The 19,222-nt window shown below is 42.8% G+C and overlaps 1 protein-coding gene across 1 annotated transcript in view; it reads right to left on the bottom strand.

Moving 5' to 3' along the window:
• The window catches only part of ACCSL (1-aminocyclopropane-1-carboxylate synthase homolog (inactive) like), a 114,698-nt gene that overhangs the window by 81,898 nt on the left and 13,578 nt on the right, over nucleotides 1–19,222 (bottom strand). Inside the window, exon 2 of the mRNA XM_081282238.1 lies at nucleotides 10,152–10,263. The gene's annotated coding sequence lies outside the window, so the exon portion shown is untranslated. The remainder of the gene's footprint in view (nucleotides 1–10,151; nucleotides 10,264–19,222) is intronic.

Genomic DNA, 19,222 nt, shown 5'->3' with positions numbered 1-19,222 from the left:
AACACTCCAAGAACAATAACCCCCAAACCAGCACCAACAATGTGGTGACAAGAAACAGCCCAAGGTGGTGGCGTTGTATTTGATGCTGAAGTTCTTATTTCCTCATGTATATTCTTCTAAGGACATGCAGAAAAATTGCCATGTTTTAAATATTTGGAATAATTCATCTCTATATTGATATGGCACTCACTGGATACACACTTGTACTCATTCATTTTATTCTACATGTAGTATTGGGATTCCTCATGAAATTTAATTGTTTTGTAATTCTGCAAGTGATTTACATGGTTCCAAAGTCAAATTTATAAAACAAGTTTACTTAAAATGTCTAGTTTCTATCTATATCACTATACTCTCCAACCATGCTGCTAGATTTGCTTTATCTTTTTTAAAATATTTCTTTTAAGATGTTGATGGATCTTTATTTTATTCATTTATTTATATGCAGTGCTGAGAATCAAACCCAGTGCCTCACACATGCTAGGCAGGCGCTCTACCACTGAGCACAACCCCAGGCCTATCCTTTTTAGAATATAAATAGGTGTGTGTGTGTGTGTGTGTGTGTGTGTGTGTGTGTGAGATAGATGTATGTGTGTGCCCTCACAATTTCAGACAAAGGGCAACATACTGCACATGCTTCTTGCACTTCATAAGCCTTAGAAGTCACTCCAGAGTGTCACGTAGAACTCCTCCCCCTCCCCGTCAAGGTTACACAGCCCTTTATTATGCGGATGTCCCATGGTTCCTTGGACCAGTCCCCCATTGATGGAATCTGGGCTGCTTTCAGTCTTTTCCATCACACACAATACTGTAGTGAACAATTTAGTTTTTCTGTCTTTTTGTCTTTTTTATTTTGCTGGAAGAATATTGCTTCAATGTTCCTGAATAATATTTTCACAGGGGATATAATTCTAGGTTGACATTTACTTTCTTTCATCGCATTGAATAAGTGATTAGATATTTTCTGGGGCCTGGGGGTGTAGCTCAGGGGTAAAGTGCCTGCCTAGCCTGCACAAGGTCCTGGTTTTTATTCTCAGCACCAAAAAAAAAAAAAAAAAAAAAGGCTCTCTATTTTCTGGCCCTGTCTGTTACTGCTGAGGGATCAACCCTCAGTCTAACTGCTGCTCCTTTGAAAGTAATCTGTCTTCTTTTTGGTTGATTTTAATAGGTTTTTCTCCTTTACAATGATTCCCTGCAGTTTTTCCATGAAATGTCTAAGTAGAGATTTCTTTCTATTTATTTTACTTGGGGTTATTTGGGCTTTTGGGATTTGTAGATTGGTATTTTCCTTCAATTCTGGAAAATTCTCAGCCATTATCTCTTTGAATATTACCTCCTACTCTCTCTCCCTTTCCTCTCCTTTTGGGATAAAACATAGATTAGATTTTCTAACTATTTAAATCTCATATCATTGCGTATATACTTTATTTTTTGAATTTCCTTGTAGATTCTGGATGATTTTCCTCTGACCCATCTTTGAGTTTACATATGTGTACTTATTTTTCTGGTTTCATTTCTTTCTTTCTTTGTTTCAAAAGCAGAGAATCTCATTTTCCTCCCCCGTTTTTCTCGGGGGGTGGCATGCTATGGAATTTTTGCTTTATTTTATCCAACATTCTTAGATATTTGCAAAAGAACTATATTTAGGTTATCGTGTGTGTGTGTGTGTGTGTGTGTGTGTGTGTGTGTGTGTGTGTACTCTATCAGCTTATCTTAGTTAACCATTCTGAAACTTGGAACACATCCAGAATGTTAAGTGCCAGAGAAGAATACTGGGGCGAGGGAAGAGAGATGCTAAGTTTGAAGTGTCTTCTGTAAACTAATCTTAGAAGTGATTTCTCATCACTTTGTGCCATATCGTGTTGATCACATAGATCAACACTGGTGCACGGTAGAGAGGACGATACAAAGATGTGAAGATCAGGACACATCCTGAAACTGGCTACATGTGAGATACACCCACCCCAATCCCAGGACCTCCAAAGTCGTGCCCTATTACAACATCAGCTTGAAGTCCAGAATTTCATCATCCAAATCAGACCTAGCAATTGAGGAGGACCCTAGGGTCCTCAAGTACAGCTGCTTGAATACATTTCTTAACAATCTGCAGACTTATAAACTAAAGAAACAAGTTATTTTGCTCCCTACACACACAACATACAATAGTGAAATAACCACTGTACACACTCCTGTTTGGACAAAGTGGGAGACACAAAGGAGATACTGCATAGAAATGATAAAGTGTAGATTATGCAAATGTTGTAGGTTCCTTGATTAAGACTCAGTCTTGGGCTGGAGCTGGGCTCAGCAGTAGCGCACTTGCCTGGCATGTGTGAGGCACTGGGTTTGATTCTCATTACCACATATAAATAAATAAAATAAAAGTCTATCAACAACTAATATATATATATAAAGACTCAGCCTTATTCATGTCAAGAAGTCATTCTCACCAGGCATGGTGGCACATGCCTATAATCCCTGTAACTCAGAAGGCTGAGGCAGGAGGATCTCAAGTTCAAGTCCAGCCTGGGCAACTTGGTGAGACCCTGTCTCCAAACAAAAGAAAAAGGGCTGAGGGTGTAGCACAGCAATAGTGCGCCCCTGGGTTCAATCCTAGCCCCACCAAGGAAACGAGAAGTACTTCTGCAGGCCGCCAATCTAAACCTAGCCCCTCTCTGAGTCGCCCCTCCTTCCTGCCAGAGGCAGCACAGTTGCAGAGCAGTAGTTCTCATAGCCTGCTTTCCCTTTGTCAAAATCTGAGCACCCCAGGGCTGGGGCTGGGTCTCAGAGGCAAAGTGCTTGCTTAGCATGTGTGAAGCTCTAGGTTTGATTCTCAGCACCATATAGAAATAAATAAATAAAATAAAGGTCCATCAACAACTAAAAATATATATTTAAAAAAATCTGTAGGCCCCAATCATTCTCTTCCTTTTGTACCTTCTCTGTCTCTTTCAGTTCTAGCTGTGATGTTTCTGCTGATAAAATTTCTTAAAGAAGCTGTGCATGATGGCACATGCCTAGAGTCCCAGTGGCTTGGGAGGCTAAGGCAGGAGGATTTTGAGTTCAAAGCCAGCCTCAGCAACTTAATGAGCAAGACCCTGTCTCTAAATAAAATATTGAAAAAGGGCTGAGGATGTGGCTCATTGGTTAAGTGCCCCTGGGTTCAGTCCCAGTACAAAAACAAAAAAAAAAATTCTTAAAGATCTCTTGGAGCTCTGTGAATCCTATTGGGTTTTTTTCCATCACACAAAAACCACATACACAAGTCTAATTGAGATAAATCCTTTTCTTTTTTTTTTTCTATCAACAATCCTGAGCTTCTTAGAAGCCCTATCCTTTGGTAGAGTGAGCCTGAGACACAACCTTAATATTTCATTTATTAAATATTTTGCTTTTCATCACTGGGGATTGAACCAGGGTGCTTTACCACTGAGCTACATCCCCAGCCATTTAATTTTTTCTATTTCGAAACAGGGTCTCACCAAATTTCCCAGGCTGGCCTTCAACTTGCAATCCTCCTGCCTCAGCCTTCCTACCAGCTGGGATAACAGGCCTGTGCCACCGCACCCAGCACAGCCTTAAAATAGCAGGGTCTTCCATCTGTGTGCAGAGCATTCGCAGGCCTCCTCTTTTTCGATTTTTCTGAAGTTTTAACAAAAGATCTGACAGTCACATCCTAGGCCTCATTTTTAGACCTTTTTTTCCTGTCACTGTTAGTACCCTGGATTTGATCTTTGTCAGAGGTATTTTTTATTATCAACATTTTGAATTTTTAAGAGGTTTAGAATTTTCAAACCTATCAAGGCTTCGCTTTTTTTGTTGAACAGCATGGCTAAATTCCCTGCCACTACACAATGTGACTCTCCTCTCCTCTGGTTTCCATAAGATCCCTGTGTTTCTTTATAGCCATTACTGGAAGCCTCCATGAAAGATATGATGCTTCTCCCAATGGCTTATTTAGGACACTCAGATTTTGCTAACACTGCCCTCAAAGTTCTTCCAGCTTCTGCCCACTGCCTACTTCTAAAGGCATTCATACTTTTTTTTTTTTTTTTTTGTACCCGGGATTGAACCCAGAGGCACTTAACCACTGAGCTACATCCCCAACCCTTTTTTATATCTTATTTCGAGACAGGTCTCGCTGAGTTGCTGAGACTGGCTTTGAACTCCACAATCCTCCTACCTCAGCCTCCAGAGCTGCTGGGATTACAGGCATGCACCACTGTGACCAGCCCATTCAAACATTTTTGGATATTTTTTATGACAGTGTCCTGCTCCTGGTACCAAAAGCTGGGTTTTACATTCTATTGATGCATAAAAAACCTAGTAGTTTATGCTATCAAACATGTGTTCTCTCTCAGTTTTTGTGTGCTGGGATTTGGGAGCTGCTTAGTTGGGAGGTCCTGGCTCAGAGCCTCATTCAAAGTTCAACCGAGATGTTGGCGAGGACTGCAGCCAGCTAGCGGCTTGGCTGGACCTCAGGCTCTGCTCCCTAGTGTGGCCATTAGCCATGGGCTTCAGTTTCTACCACATGGTCCTCTCCATGAGGCTGCTCATGACATGGCAGCTGGCTGTATTCTACTGGTCACACGGAGCAACCTTGTGCCCTGGGAGAGCAGAATACAAAAGAGTTTGAATAGTGGGAGGCAAGGATCCTTGGAGGCTGATGTTGGGGTTGAATGGTACCAAAAAAAAAAAGTGAGTTCATCTGCAACCTGTGAATGTGCACTTATTTGGAAGGGGGGGGGTCTTTACAGATGTAATTAAGTTAAACATCTAAAGATTGTGCTAGATTACCTCTTAAATCCAAAGACAAATGTCCTCTGAGATGGTATAGATAGAAGACCATGGAGAGATGAGGAAGAGCTACCAGTGATGTGTCTACAGTCCAAGGAATGCCATGCTGAGGGCCATTGCCAAGTAGGAATGACGCATGGATATTTCCTTGCCAGCGTACCCCATGTTAAATGGACTTGCCTTGGAAATTTGCTGTGACCTTGCATGTGTGTTTGAGAAAGGTGACCCTGCTCAATGACCAGGGTGGATCCAGGTTTTAGGAAGTATCCGGGTTTAAGATAATTTGGTTTTAAGGCTTCCCGGTTTAAGACAATAGGGGTTTTAGGGAAGTTGGAGGTTGAAGATTATTGCTGCCGGGATTAGGGTGTTCCTGCTGCTTGTTCCCGTTGAGTTCTCGTGAGATTCAAAAAGGATATTGGAAAAAAAGGCTCGTGGAGTAGGTGAATGGGGCGGAGGAGAACTGGGATTGCCCCAGAGCGTGTGTGGAGGCCCGTGTGAGTTCGGGAATAAAGATTGCTGTTTGAATCTACAAAGCTGTGGTGGCTCATGATTCTGTGCCAAGCCGAGACATTGGCAATGCCAAGGATTTCTGAAAGCTTCCAGAAGCCAGAAAAGAGGCATGGGATGCATTTTCCTCAGAATCTCCAGAAGGAAACAACCCTGCCAACACTTGGACTGACAGCAGCCACAGTGCACTCACACAGCTGGCCACCAGACATCAGCCATGATGCGATTCTCACTCAACACAAAGGGGAGACGGAGGCCTCCACCCATTTTTGCCTTGTGGAATCTCATGACAGTCATTCCACAGATATTCACTGAAGACCTACAATTTGCCAGGCACTGTTATCAGTGCTGAGGACACCTCAGTGAACAAAAGAGGCAAAATCTCTGCTTTTGTGGGACTTTCATTCTATTGAATATCAATTCAATATCTTGGAACTGTGGCTCCTTCAAATTCCCCCCCCTTATAAAGATCCTATGGAGCCACTGGGGTAAGATTCTGGGGTAGGAGGATGCATTTAATAATGAAGAAATACAGAGTTCTGTGTCACTGACTAATTCAACAGAAACATGGGAAGTGAATTATCCTCTAGCAGCTCTGCCCACAGACCTCATTCTCTAAGTGAGAAAGCAAAGACAGCTGTCCCGACACCCCCCAAGACCACCTCTGCGGCTCCTGCTTTCCACTTCATTAGATGTTTCTCTTTCCTGGTCTGGAAGCCCCTTTTGTATGGACTGCAACCAAGTTGTGCCCCTCTAGCCCACCATGGGGTTGAGGGAAGGCTAAAGCAATATCTTAGGTGACTGAGAACATGGGGTGGCATTGGTTAAGCATTATAACTTGCAAACTATTATTACACATACGGAGGTTTCTTTTCCAGTCTCCATATCAAATCCAAGCAAAGAGCAGGGCACCTGTGTTTAAAAATACATGCTGTATATACCTATCCACAAATGAACTCTTGCATGTTAAAACTACCAATCAGAATCATTTTGTGCACAAAACTTATTACACAACAATTACTTCGCTGCCTGAGATAAACAGTATTGGGTTTTCTCACAAAACCTGTGTCCTCACCTGGACATGGCCCTGGACATGACTCATTCTGGGTCATGTCATGCAGTCTTTTCTCTAAGACCCTGGATCTCAGGGCCCAGTGAACATTATTATCACTTTGGCTGGATGAGCACTTACAAGAGATGAAAATTCCTCATAGAGAATGATAGGTAGCATTTTGGGGGATAGAGTCTAAGAATCTGCACCTGACCAGCTTCCTCAGTGATTCTGATTCAGAGGAAATGCTCCTGGGTTTCCCCCACCTGGCCCTGGTCGCTGCTTGAGCTATAAGTGACCTTTTGCTTTTAGCTGATATCACCCTCACCTGGCCCTGTTGATAAACCTGATGAAGAACTTCCCCATGTAGGGCAAGGATGGCAATCCACCTGTTCCCTGGGGTATGTCCCCTAATCCACTGGGTTCAGCCCTGACACCTACCATTACAGGTGGATCCTGACTCTCCTGGGAGGTGTGAGAGTATCTTCCAGAAAGGTGTCCTCTGGTTACCCACAGGGCTGGGCAGCCAGTATCGCTGTCCCTTTGAGATGAGTTGTAAGGCCACTCCTGGTGTCAGATGAATCACCAGCAACAACTTAATCACATAAATCTCAAAGTCAAGTATCAGGAATATAAATAACTCCATTTTCCTATGAAATATTCACCACCCAGAGTCTGCCTGTGTGTGTTTCCAGAAGCCCAGGGCTACCCCCATAGGGCTGTAAAGCCGAATGCTGAGAGAAGGGCAGAGGGGCCCAGGTGCAGGGAGGAGGGCTGGGCCCTGGTCTGGTTCCATTTCTGCTCCTTGCCTGGGTGCAATTTGGGGGTCAGGCCCTTTCCTTCTCTGCACCTGCACCATGTCCTTATTCTTTATAGCCCGGGACCTCTCTACAGGGCTCTTGGGAACTCAGTGGAGGAACGGGGAGAAGGTAAGGGGCCCATGACACATTCAGTAAGTATTCGCCATGTGCCTCTCGAGGCAGGAACGCCAGGGGCCACAGAGGCTTCCCCCAAACCCGGAGCTGATCAGAGCAGACGGATATGAACTGACCAATCAGATAAACAACTGCAACTGCAACAGTGGTAAGTGCTAAGAAGAGAGTGAGTGGCCACAGCAGGAAATAAGCCCCAGGAGCACGGGGAGGGCCTGACCCCAGCTGCCAGCAGGGCGGAGCTCCGCAGGGTTGAGAAGGGCCAGGGCAGGAAGGTGGAAGGCAGCACGGGGTCCAGAACAGAGGATGGCGCAGATCAGCGAGAGAGGCCATCAGGGGGCCAGGCAGGAGGACTGTCCAAGAGGCTGGACCTGTGCACCTGTGCTCTGTCTTCCATGTGTCAGGCCTCCTGCTGGCCCCTGTGGGAGACTTTCCACCCCCAGTGTTCTAACCCTTCCTGTCTATGCACATCAGTTGTCTGTCTCACTCTTACACATATATGTGCAACGTGGCACGGTGATCACGATCACGGCTGTGGGCAAGCACACCAGATCCTGGATCCACTCTTTGTCACCTGTGTGACCTTGGACAGACACTTCCTCGATCTCAGCCTCAGTTTCCTCTTGGGTGAAATATGGAAATAATATTACTGATCTCATTCCATCAGTGCAATGAATCATGTGTATCTGGTACAGAGTGAGTAGGGGAGAAATATTAGCTTCTAATATTACTGGTGTTCCAAGAACTTTACACACAGAAGCTCATTTACTTCTTGCAAAAATCCTGTGACGGCCACTATCATTACTGCCACTTTATAGAAAAGCATTCATTCATTCATTTATAAAGTATTAGTACAGTATTAGCAGCTAGGATAGGCAGAAAGCAGACCAAACACAAGCCCTGAACAGTTAAAATGCTACTGAGGACCCAGGCACAGTGACACCTGCCTGTAATCCCAGAAACTCAGGAGGCTGAGGTAGGAGAATGGTAAGTTTGAGGCCAGCCTCAGCAACTAGCAAGGCCCTCAAGCAACTTAGCCAGATCAGATTCTGTCTCAAAATAAAAAATAAAAAAGGACTGGGGATGTAGCTTAGGTAAAGCACCTCTGGGTTCAATTCCCAATACAAAAAATAAAAATAAAAAAAGCTACTGGACTCACACTGACCAAATCTGGGGCATTGAGATAAATAAAAATCATACAATTATACAATTATAAGGTGTTAAATAAAACAAGAATCCATGATTCTACGCTGATGTAAACAAACTAGCATATAAATAAATAAACAGGGTGGAAAGAGGAAAATTATTCACTATGTTAGGATGCCAACAAGTAAATGTTGAGAAAGCGACATGGAGTTTTTAAAAAATCAACAACTGGCAAAATCACACAAACGTTCCTGTGTATTTTTGCCCTTCCCCCCCCTTAATCTGAAATCATTTAAAAATCAAAATCATAGTGATAGTTCAAGCAAGAATTGCTGATGGTTGCTAGAGCCACAGAGTGGAAGCATGATCATGAATGGGATGTGACAACCCACATCTAACCCTGAAGACACATCAGACAAGCTCGAAGCCAGAGACACTCTTCAACATAACTGGTTGGTAACCTTCAGGATGTTAGGATGTGAAGACAAAGCAGGCCAAGGGCCCCTCGAGACTAGAGCACTGGCAGCCAAGTGAACATGGGATCCTGGGCCAGGAAAGAAGGTTTATTATTTTTGCTACAGTGGAACACGATTGGAACATGATTGGAACAACAGAAAAACTGTGACTGACTCTAGATTGCCTCATAGTATTAAGTTCATGTTATTTCCTAAGTTTGATCATCATACTGAAAATACAAAAAAAAAAAAAAAAGAAAATCCTTGTTTTTAGGAATGGACACTATTGTTAAAGGGGTATGAAGGGATACAGGAGCTTCACACGTGCAACTATCTCCCAAATGGTCCAGAAAATGATGACGACGATGATGGTGACGTTGATAAGGATGGTGACGGTGATGGGGGTGATGATAATGAATGTGTGCATGTTGTGTATGTATTGAAAGATTTTTTTTTTTGGTTGGGTGGGGGACCCAGGATTGAACTCAGGGAAATTCGACCACTGAGCCCCATCCCCAGCCCTACTTTGTATTTTATTTAGAGACAGGGTCTTACTGAATTGCTTAGGGTCTCACTTTTGCTGAGGCTGGTTTTAAACTTATGATCCTCCTGCCTCAGCCTCCTGAGCTGCTGGGGTAGGGATAAATTGATGGATAGAAATGATAAAGCACACAAGTCAAATGTGAACCATTGAGGAACATGGTAAATCACACAAAAGTTCCTGTGTATTTTTTCCCCTTTTTCCTCCCTAAATCTGAAATCATTTAAAAATCAAAATTAAGGGCTAGGGCTGTAGCTCAGTGGCAGAGTGCTTGCCTCACATGTGTGAGGCACTGGGTTTGATCCTCAGCACCACATAAACTGAATAAATAAAATAAAGGTATTGTGTCCATCTACAACTAAAAAAATTAAAATTAAAAGCTATCCCCCCCAAATCAATAAAACTCCAACCATCCCCTTAGATCTGTTTGGGGTAGGGGATAATGTGGCTGTGAGGGAGGGAGGGAGGGAGTGAGGGGGGCAGAGAAATTGAGATTCCCTTGGGGACTCCGCAAACCCAACGGGGACTGTGCCTCTCTACAGACAGAGTTGCTTCAGGCACAGGGACAGTGCTGACTCGAAGAAACCTTATTTCTGGCCCTTTTCCAGTGAGGGAGGAAACAGCCAGGGGACATTAGGCCAGGGATGTCCCTGGAGGCTGGCGCCAGGGAAGTGGGAAGTGGGGTGTGGGCAGGAGGTGAGGATTTCAGTTGGTCCACTAACCTGCCATCTGCCAAGCTCTGTTCCGGTGACAGACGTGTGTACCTCATCCTCACAGAAATGCTTGGGCTGGCCTCTGCCATTATTCCCATTCTGGAGGCCAGGAAACGGAGGCCTAGAGAGGTGAGGACAGAGAGTCTGTTTGTGGCAGTACAGAGGAAGAGACCCACCCGCTGACCCTTGTGCTACAGCAACCTAAGAATCTGGCTAAATAAGAGTTTTTAAAAGAATAATAACAACAATTGGTGATCGGGCAAGAAAGTTCAGAACACCCAGAAGCCAACAACTAAGTAAAAGCAGAAATCCTGAGCAGTGGCCAGGGCGGGGTGGCCTTTCGCCCTGAGGGGTTTGCTGCCTCCTGTGAACTTTACCTTCTCTCCAGGGACTGACAGAAATGTGGACAGGAGTCCACTCCCAGAGCCCACTCGAGGTGGGGTCTGACAGGAGTCCCCCCTGGCACAAAACTAGTGGTCTCCACTGCCAGGTTAGCGACATCCTTAGAACAAGACCCACTTCCACGCTCCATCACCTCCAAAACCTACAAAGAAATCAGTACTGGGTTGAGGGAAAAGCATTTTCCCTGAGAATTCATAATCCCAAATGGGCCGTCAGTGGTTTTGAGGCCTGAATTCACATTCCCTGGTTAAACGGAAACATCTAAAGCTGAAGTTTTAGATTAAAGTGGGCCTCCAGAGATTTGGGTAGGAATGGGGAAGCGGGAGGCAGCAAATCCACTCTTCTTTTCCAGGAAGCTCAAAAAGCAAAAGGGTAAACAGAAAAATGATGCAGACTCCATTATAGAAACCACAAATTCAAAAACACATGGAGACTGGCAGGAGCAGAGGCTTCACGGAAAAGCCACCAAGGTGAAATTACTACCCCACAGAAATGACCTGGGGCCAGGGGAGCAACAGGTAAGGAAGATTTGCTGGCTGAAGGCCAATTTTAAAAGACTCCAGCAAAAGTCCCTGCAGCTGAGGGCTTGCTCTGAGGCAGCCCCTCAGCCAGGGAGCCACTGCCACTCTGGCCTCCATGACTGCTTATTGTGGGGTCAGTAATGCATTTGTAGAAGACTCAGAAGAGCCACTGGGGTCTACCCTCTAGATGTCATGGCATCAGCGCCACCTGAATTGTGGCAGCAAGTGTCTCCAGACATTGCAAAATATTCCCTAAGGGGCAAAACTGCTCCAGGTTTAGGACTTTTGCTCTGAAATAATAAACTTGGATCTCTTGAATACAACCCATGCTACAGAGCTGAGGAGCACAGCAGAGGGCCGGGAAAGCTCATGGCAGTGGGACGTGGGGCAAGGCATAATGTGCACAGAAAGTGGCCCAACAGCCCAGGGACAGCAGATCTGGGACGGAGCTAGCAAAATCACACACCCAGAAAGAGCCTTCTGCAACAGCTGGACATGAAAATCCAGTTGGTCTAAGGCATATAATTTTTAAAAGTGAATTAGCCCAGAAGAAAGACAAAGCTATGAAAGGTAAACGGTGAAAAGGTCAGAAAAACCTACCAGACAGAGAACATTGGCCAGGAAGAAAAATGGCTACCGTGGGGGAGAAGAAAAATCTGACCAAACAGTGTCCCATCACTTAACCCATCTTAGCAGGACGACTGCCTGTGTGAGAGGGGACCACCAAGCAGAAGCACAATGACAGAGTAAAGGCAGAGCAAGACAGGGACAGCAATGACTGAGAGCTAGAAGGACTGAGGGAGGAGGTGGAAGAACAGACAGAAGTCCAGGACAGCAGCCCAGCCCCGGGAATGAAGACAGAGGTGCAACAGCCAACACAGCAGACGGGAAGGAAGGAGGTTTTTAAATTAGTGACAAAATGGAAGATGGGGGAGGGGGACAAAAGAGCACCAACAGATACATAATTGGAATTTCTAAGAAGAAAATTTTTTAAATGAAATGCAGTAAACACTCAAAAATAGAATTAAAGAAAAATTTTTCTTGAGATCAAAGATGTAAATCTACCTAAACATTGCTATGGGTGCCAGGGAAAGCTGACCTGGAATAGTCAGTTCCAAGACTCTCTTAATAAAATTACCAGACTTAAAAAAATAAAGAAAATTTCTTTGAGCAGCCAAGCCAAAAAAAAAAATGTGTGTGTGTGTGTGTGTGTGTGTGTGTGTGTGTGTATCAAGGAATAAAAGGAATAAAATCAGGCCAGCTCCCGTGATATTTCATGCCACATAGTGGCCCAATACAGAATTTTTTAGCCATTTGTATATCTTCTCTGGATAAATGTCTATTTATGTCTTTTACTCATTTAAAAAATCGAGTTGTGGGGCTGGGGATGTGGCTCAAGCGGTAGCGCGCTCGCCTGGCATGCGTGCGGCCTGGGTTCGATCCTCAGCACCACATACCAACAAAGATGTTGTGTCCGCCGAGAACTAAAAAATAAATATTAAAAATTCTCTCTCTCTCTCTCACTCTCTCTCCTCTCTCACTCTCTCTTTAAAAAACAAAAGAAAAAAAATCGAGTTGTCTTTTTGTTGTTGAGTTGTAAGAGTTTCTTATATATTCTCTTATCAGATATATGATCTGCCAATATTCTCTTCTATCCTGGGGATTGTGTATTCATTTTATTGATGAAGTTATTTAATGAATGAAAGCTTTTGATTTGGATGAGGTCAAACTTATCTATTTTTTTCTTTAGTTGCTTGTGCATCTGATGTTATACCTGAGAAACTACTGCCAAATCCAACATCATGGAGACTTACCTTTATGTTTTCTTCTAAGAGTTTTATGGTTTTAGCTCTTATGTTTAGATTTCTGATCCATTTTGAATTAATTTTTTATATGGCATAGGACAAGGTCCCAACTTCAGTCTTTTGCCTATGGATATCTAGTTGTTCCAGCATCATTTATTGAAAATACTCTTCTTTACCCATTGAATGGTCCTGATACCTTGGTCAAAAAACAATTGCCCATAGATGTATGGGTTTATTTCTGAACTCTCAATTCTATTTCATGTCCTATATGTTTATCATAATACCACATTGCTTTGATTTCTGTAGGTTTTTTTTAATACACGACAGCAAAATGCATTACAATTCTTATTATACATATAGAGCACAATTTTTTATATCTTTGTATATAAAGTATGTTCACACCAATTCATGTCTTTATACATGTACCTCGTGTGGTTTTTTTGCATTACAATATTTTTTGTAAATTCTGAAATGGGGAAGTGTGTCTTCTAACTTTGTTCTTATTCTTCAAAATGCTCTTCTCTATTTAGGGCCCCCTGGAATTCCACATGAATTATAGAGACAGTTTTTCCATTTCTGAAGAAAAAAAAAGGCCATTGGAACTATAATAGGATTGTATTTAGTCCACAGATCAGTTTGATAAATATTACATTTTAACAATATTATCTTCTATTCCATAAACATGGGATATCTTTTCATTTACTTAGGTCTCCTTTAATTTGTAAACGTTCAGCAACGTTTTACAGTTTTCAGTGTGTTTGCCTTGTTGGTTAACTATGTTCCTAAGAATTTTCCTCCTTTTAATGCTATTATAAATTGAATTATTTTATTAATTTCATTTTCAAATTGTTCGTTGCTCACGTACAGAAATGCAAATGATTTTTGTTTGTTGATCTTATACCTTGAATTTGCTTATTAGTTCTAGTTATTTAGGGTTTTCCTCATACAGGATCATGGCTTCTGTGAATAGCAGTAGCTTTACTTTTTCCTTCCCAATATGGATGTCTTTATTGCTTTTTCTTGCTTAATGCTTCTGACTATAACTTCCAGTATAGTATATAATGTTGAACAGCAGTGGCAAAAAAAAATAGACATATTTGTCTTCTTCCTGATCTTGGGGGAAAGCCTTTCCTCATTCAACACTGAGCTCAATAATAACTGGGTCTTTCATAAATGTCCTTTATCACATTAAGAAAGTTTCCTTTCATTCCTAGTCTTCTGAATGTTTTTCTCATAAAAAGGTGATGGATTTTGTCAAATGCCTTTTCTGCATCAATTGAGATCATCATGTAGTTCTTCATTTTGTTTTACTAAGGTAGTATAATACATTGATTTTTTTTTTTCTTGAAATGCTCTTGTATTCCTAGAATAAATCCAACTGGTCATGGTGTATAATCCTTTTGGTATGCCATGGAATTTGATTTGCTAGTATTTTATTGAGCATTTTGGCATCTGGATTCATAAAGGATATTAACATGTAGTTTTCTTATGATGTATTTAGCTTTGGTGTCAGGGTAATGATGTCCCCATTAAATAAGTTAGGAAGTATTTCCTATTATTCTTCATTTTAAATGACTTTGTGAAATATTGATCTTAATTCTTCTTTATATGTTCAGTAGAATTCACCAGTGAAGCAATCTGGCCCTTTACTTTATTTATTTTTTGGGGGAAAGGGGGGGTTGATTACTAATTTAATCTCTCTAATTGTTATAGGTATATAATTAACTTTTCTTTTTCAAAAGAAAATTTCAGATTAAACCCTAAAAAAATCCAGTTCAGTACTGTATGCAAGAGGCATCCCTAATACAAATGCAAAAGTTGAAAACTAAAGGATAAGCAAAGGCATACCAGGCAAATAAAAATAATTACGATATTATGATTTAATTAGCAAAAATGATGCAATTTAGCTTAAAATGCATTAAGCAAAATGACAAGGAGCCATATAATGTATCACAATGGCCTTCTAATCAAATGCAGATATAACTGTTATAAATATCTGTGCAACATATAACCTAGTTGTTCCATTCACCAGGCATTACAATTAATTAATTACAACAATGCAAGATCAAGAGCACATAGTGGAAGGAGACTTGAATTCATCTCTCTTATGGTTGATCACATGGACAGAAAAGCAAAGACAGTGTGCAGTTAGGGTAATACAGCTCTGCAGCACACAAGGGACCTACACCACAGGGAAACAACTTTATTTTTCTCCTCAGTAACAACCCAGAATGGCAGATGGCTTTGTTCCATTCAGTAGTTCAGGGACCTAAGGTCCTTCCAAGTTGTGGTCCCATTAATCCCTGAGGCTGCATTATCATCTTCTTAGAAGCCAAGGGATCACCACATCCAGTTCGTGGGTGGCAGAAGGTAGGAGAGACTGTGGAGCTGTTAGGATCATTTTTTTAAAAAGGCACCCCTGGCTGATTCATAGTGGGGTCCTGGAGAGGGAGCATGGGAGGAACAGATGAACTCTAGATAAGGCAGAAGAGTGGGAGGGGAAGGGAGGGGGCATGGGGTTAGAAATGATGGTGGAATGTGATGGTCATTATTACCAAAGTATAAAGACACGAATTGGTGTGAATATATTTTGTATACAACCAGAGATATGAAAAATCGTGCTCTATATGTGTAATAAGAATTATAATGCATTCTGCAGTCATATATAAATATTTTTAAAAAGATGACAACTTCTGCAAATTAAAAAAAAAAGAAGCACCCCTGGGTTCAATACCAAAAAAAAAAAAAAAAAAAAAAAAGACCATTCATTTGTCCCACCTCCCACCCACCTGCCAAATAAACAACAGTGGAACAGGCAAAGAAAAACAATAAATATCCCCATTCAGAAGAGAGGAGCGGGGCAGTACTACAGCAGTCCTTGGGTAGGAATTGAGGACTCCTGCCCTGAGAGGGGAGATGTTCTGGCTGCTCTGGTTTGTCCTTTGGGAGATTCTCCCTTGTCTATTATCCTCATGGGAAGTGGGTGACAGAAAATGTGTCTTCCTTGCGGGCTGTTTGGGGGCCTTAATCATTATGGGGTTTTATAATTTCTTTGGAAAAAATGATTCCCAGGAAGATTTATTAGGGTTCAAGTCTCTTTGCTTCCAGTTATTTCATGAGCCAGTGACCACATTTTATGCTATTTTCTCATCTAACTCTGTGCTTGCCTCATTTCTTGCTTCCTTGCTCGAGCCACGCCTCTTTCCCTCACATTAGAGACAGCTATTTTGAGACTGCTGAAATAATAGGCTTAAGCAAGAAACACCACCCCAGACTGAACCTTGCCTGGAGGCTGGAGCCCCTGTGTGTTTTGATTAATGGGGAGTGCTGGAGAAAGGCTCTGAGCCACAACTGTCTGAACGCCTGCTATTTGGGTTTCAGAGCAGATGACTTTCAACCTTGAGAAGCCCCTCCCTTTAGAGACAGTTGACTAGGGCTTGCAGAAGTCATCTGTTTAGCATATCTTGCTAAAAGTAACAAGGAGCACTAACCTCTAGCTCTCCCCAACTTCTTGAATTACATCCCGATAGGCACAGAATCTGCTTTCCAGGCTACTACAGGACGGAATTTTACCTGTAATTTCTCCATTTCAGGACAGCAGTTCCTTCTGAATTTCAGCCTACCATCTCCAGGATTATGTTCTCAATAGCAAGTTAAAAGCTAGCCACTGCCAAATATGATTTGCAGTTGGAAAAATGAAGGTAGGAAATGTGGACATGGCATATTTACAGTCATAGGATCTAAGTCTACTCATACTCCATTGGACAGAACCCAGTCTCAGGGGCCTACCTATCTAGAAGAAGAGTGAGCTCTGTCCCCAGGAGGCGTGGGAGGACAGATTATGGTGAACACCTATTAGCTCATATGATAGATGTAGAAGATATTGATAATATGATTTATTAGGCAGATCTGACATATGAAAATAGTAAATGTACCATATTTTTATGTGACCATGGAATTCTCATAAGGTCACAAAGAATAACCTCAACAACTTTCCAAAAAGATAAATATTATAGAAAACGTGATTTGGCTTTAGAAAATTAAAGTGAAGGAAATTAATAATTAAATCAGAAAATAAATATATTCTTCCAATTAGAAAATATTACAACTAGCATTTAAACAACTTTCGGGTCAAAGAAAAAATAGAAACTAAAATTATAATAATCCTATAAAACAGTGAAAATAATCCAGGCACAGTGGCACACACCTTTAATCTCAGAGACTTGGGAGGGTGAGACAGGAGAATTTTGAGTTCAAGGCCAGCGTTGGGTAACTTAGTGAGACCCTGTTTCAAAATACAAAATGAAGTCTGGGGATGCAGTTCAATGGTAGTGCACCCCTGGTTTCAATTCCTAGTACCAAAACAGTGAAAACCAAAAAAAAAAAAAAAGAAAGAAAGAAAGAAAGAAAAAAAAAGAAAGAAAAGAAGGAAAGAAAGAAAATCAAGTACTTAGAGGAAAATTCATAGCCATAAATATCTACATCAATAAAAAATGGTCCAAGGGAGGTTCAGTGAGTGCAGTCACTTTCAGTATGTTTTGCATCCTCTGAAAACCAAAGGTCAGCTAAAACTCAGAGTACACATAACAGCCAATAATATGGGGGAAATGGGGTATATGGGGCATGGGGCTACGGATAGCAGACACCTGAGGTCTAGCCATTCTTATTTTTTTTAATATTTATTCTTTAGTTCTCGGCGGACACAACATCTTTGTTGGTATGTGGTGCTGAGGATCGAACCAGGGCCGCACGCACGCCAGGTGAGCGTGCTACCGCTTGAGCCACATCTCCAGGCCTAGCCATTCTTAGAATAGCTTAAATGTCCTAGACACTGGGTGAAGGGGGCAGCTCTGTCAGGATCCTTCCAGGAAGATCAGAAGGAAGATTCCTAAAGGCCATCCAATTGGTCCAGAAGAGCTCCTGGTGAGGGCAAGAACAGAGGTCTGGAGCGGTGGCACATGGGCTGTGGGATGGCACTCAGGTTGTTATTTTGGGTTTGGCATGAATTATTCAGCACATAACTGCTCAGCCGAGGCTGGGAAGAGGAGGAAGAGGGTGGAGGCACCACTGTCTCAGGAAGGTTCTGCCTTGACTTTGTGCCTCCATATTCCCTTCTGCACATGAAGGGGCCAAACATGGTCTCTACGCACGCTGCCTACCTGCATGTCCCCAGGAGTAGAAGTCTAAGGCTGTAAGTTAATTTCAGGACTTAAAGTTGGAAGGCCTTTAGGGTTAGGACACACATCAAGGGAGTAGCAGGGCAGGTCTAGGGTCTGGCACGTCCCCGTCCCAGCCTAGCACTCTTACGAATGTCACTTCCATCTCTCCCTCACCTCCACCACAGGAGCACATCTGAAGTCCCCACCCCAGCCAAGAGAACAGGACATTTTCCTGTCATGGGAAAGATCTGCTCTGAGTCAGACTGGTGGAAAATCTCCTCCTGCTCCAACAGATCAAGGGAAAGCACTCTGCATTAGTTTGGCTAATACCGAGAGCTGCAATCAAGAGCCCAGCAGGAAAGCACTGGTTTGGAAGAAAGACAGAAATGTATTTCTGTGTCAGCCAGTGGTCCATCAGAGTCTGCATTCCACATCCACAGGCGGCTCATGTCATGGGCCCCCCAAGGCATTGTCCTCATTCTGGGTCAAAAGCAAGCCTCAGATATGCCCCTGTTCTGTCTTTTGGGAGGAATAAGAGCATGAGAGCGACACGCTGTGTTCTTGAGGCCAGGTCTGGCACAGCATGCACTGCCTCTCGCCCATTCCACGGGGGAGACCTTAGGCCATGACCGTACACACTGCAAAGGAGGCTGAGAAGTTCAGTCCAACCCATGCCAACGAAGATGCAGACACTAGATTTCAGTATCCCACTGGCCAGTCTCCACTGTGATTGGTCCATCTGGATATCCAGAGGCTTCTTTCTCCCACAACAGAACACAGTCATCCTCTTTCCAAGGAAGTCAATCCCAAATTCCATCTTGTTACACAGATCAACTTACAGGCATATCTCAGGGAGAGGAAGTCCTCTCCAGAGCCACATGTGGTTCCTCAGGGTCCAGTGATATCTCACCCCCACTGCCCCTGCCCCCCACATACCTAATAACGACAGTGGACAGGGATAAGAACCCACAATAAAAACTTTCTTTTGGAAAAAGGAAGAATGGAAAATGCAGAAGTCACTGGTGCCTAGTAACAGAAAGTCCTGCAGGTGTCGTTTTCCAGGAGAGGAGACTGTTCCTCGGTTGGCTAATCTGGCCAACTTTATTCTGGGAAATTCTCCTTTTTCTCATCATCCTCTGTGGCCACTTCTGCAGCAAAGAGGGTATTAAATGGTTTGGCCTCCTCAAGAGTTT

The sequence above is a fragment of the Spermophilus citellus genome (assembly GCF_964194105.1).
Source record: "Spermophilus citellus genome assembly, chromosome: 2".
Lineage (NCBI taxonomy): Eukaryota > Metazoa > Chordata > Mammalia > Rodentia > Sciuridae > Spermophilus > Spermophilus citellus.
Note: the sequence above shows the minus strand (reverse complement) of the source record. Positions and strands in the feature narration are given on the sequence as shown.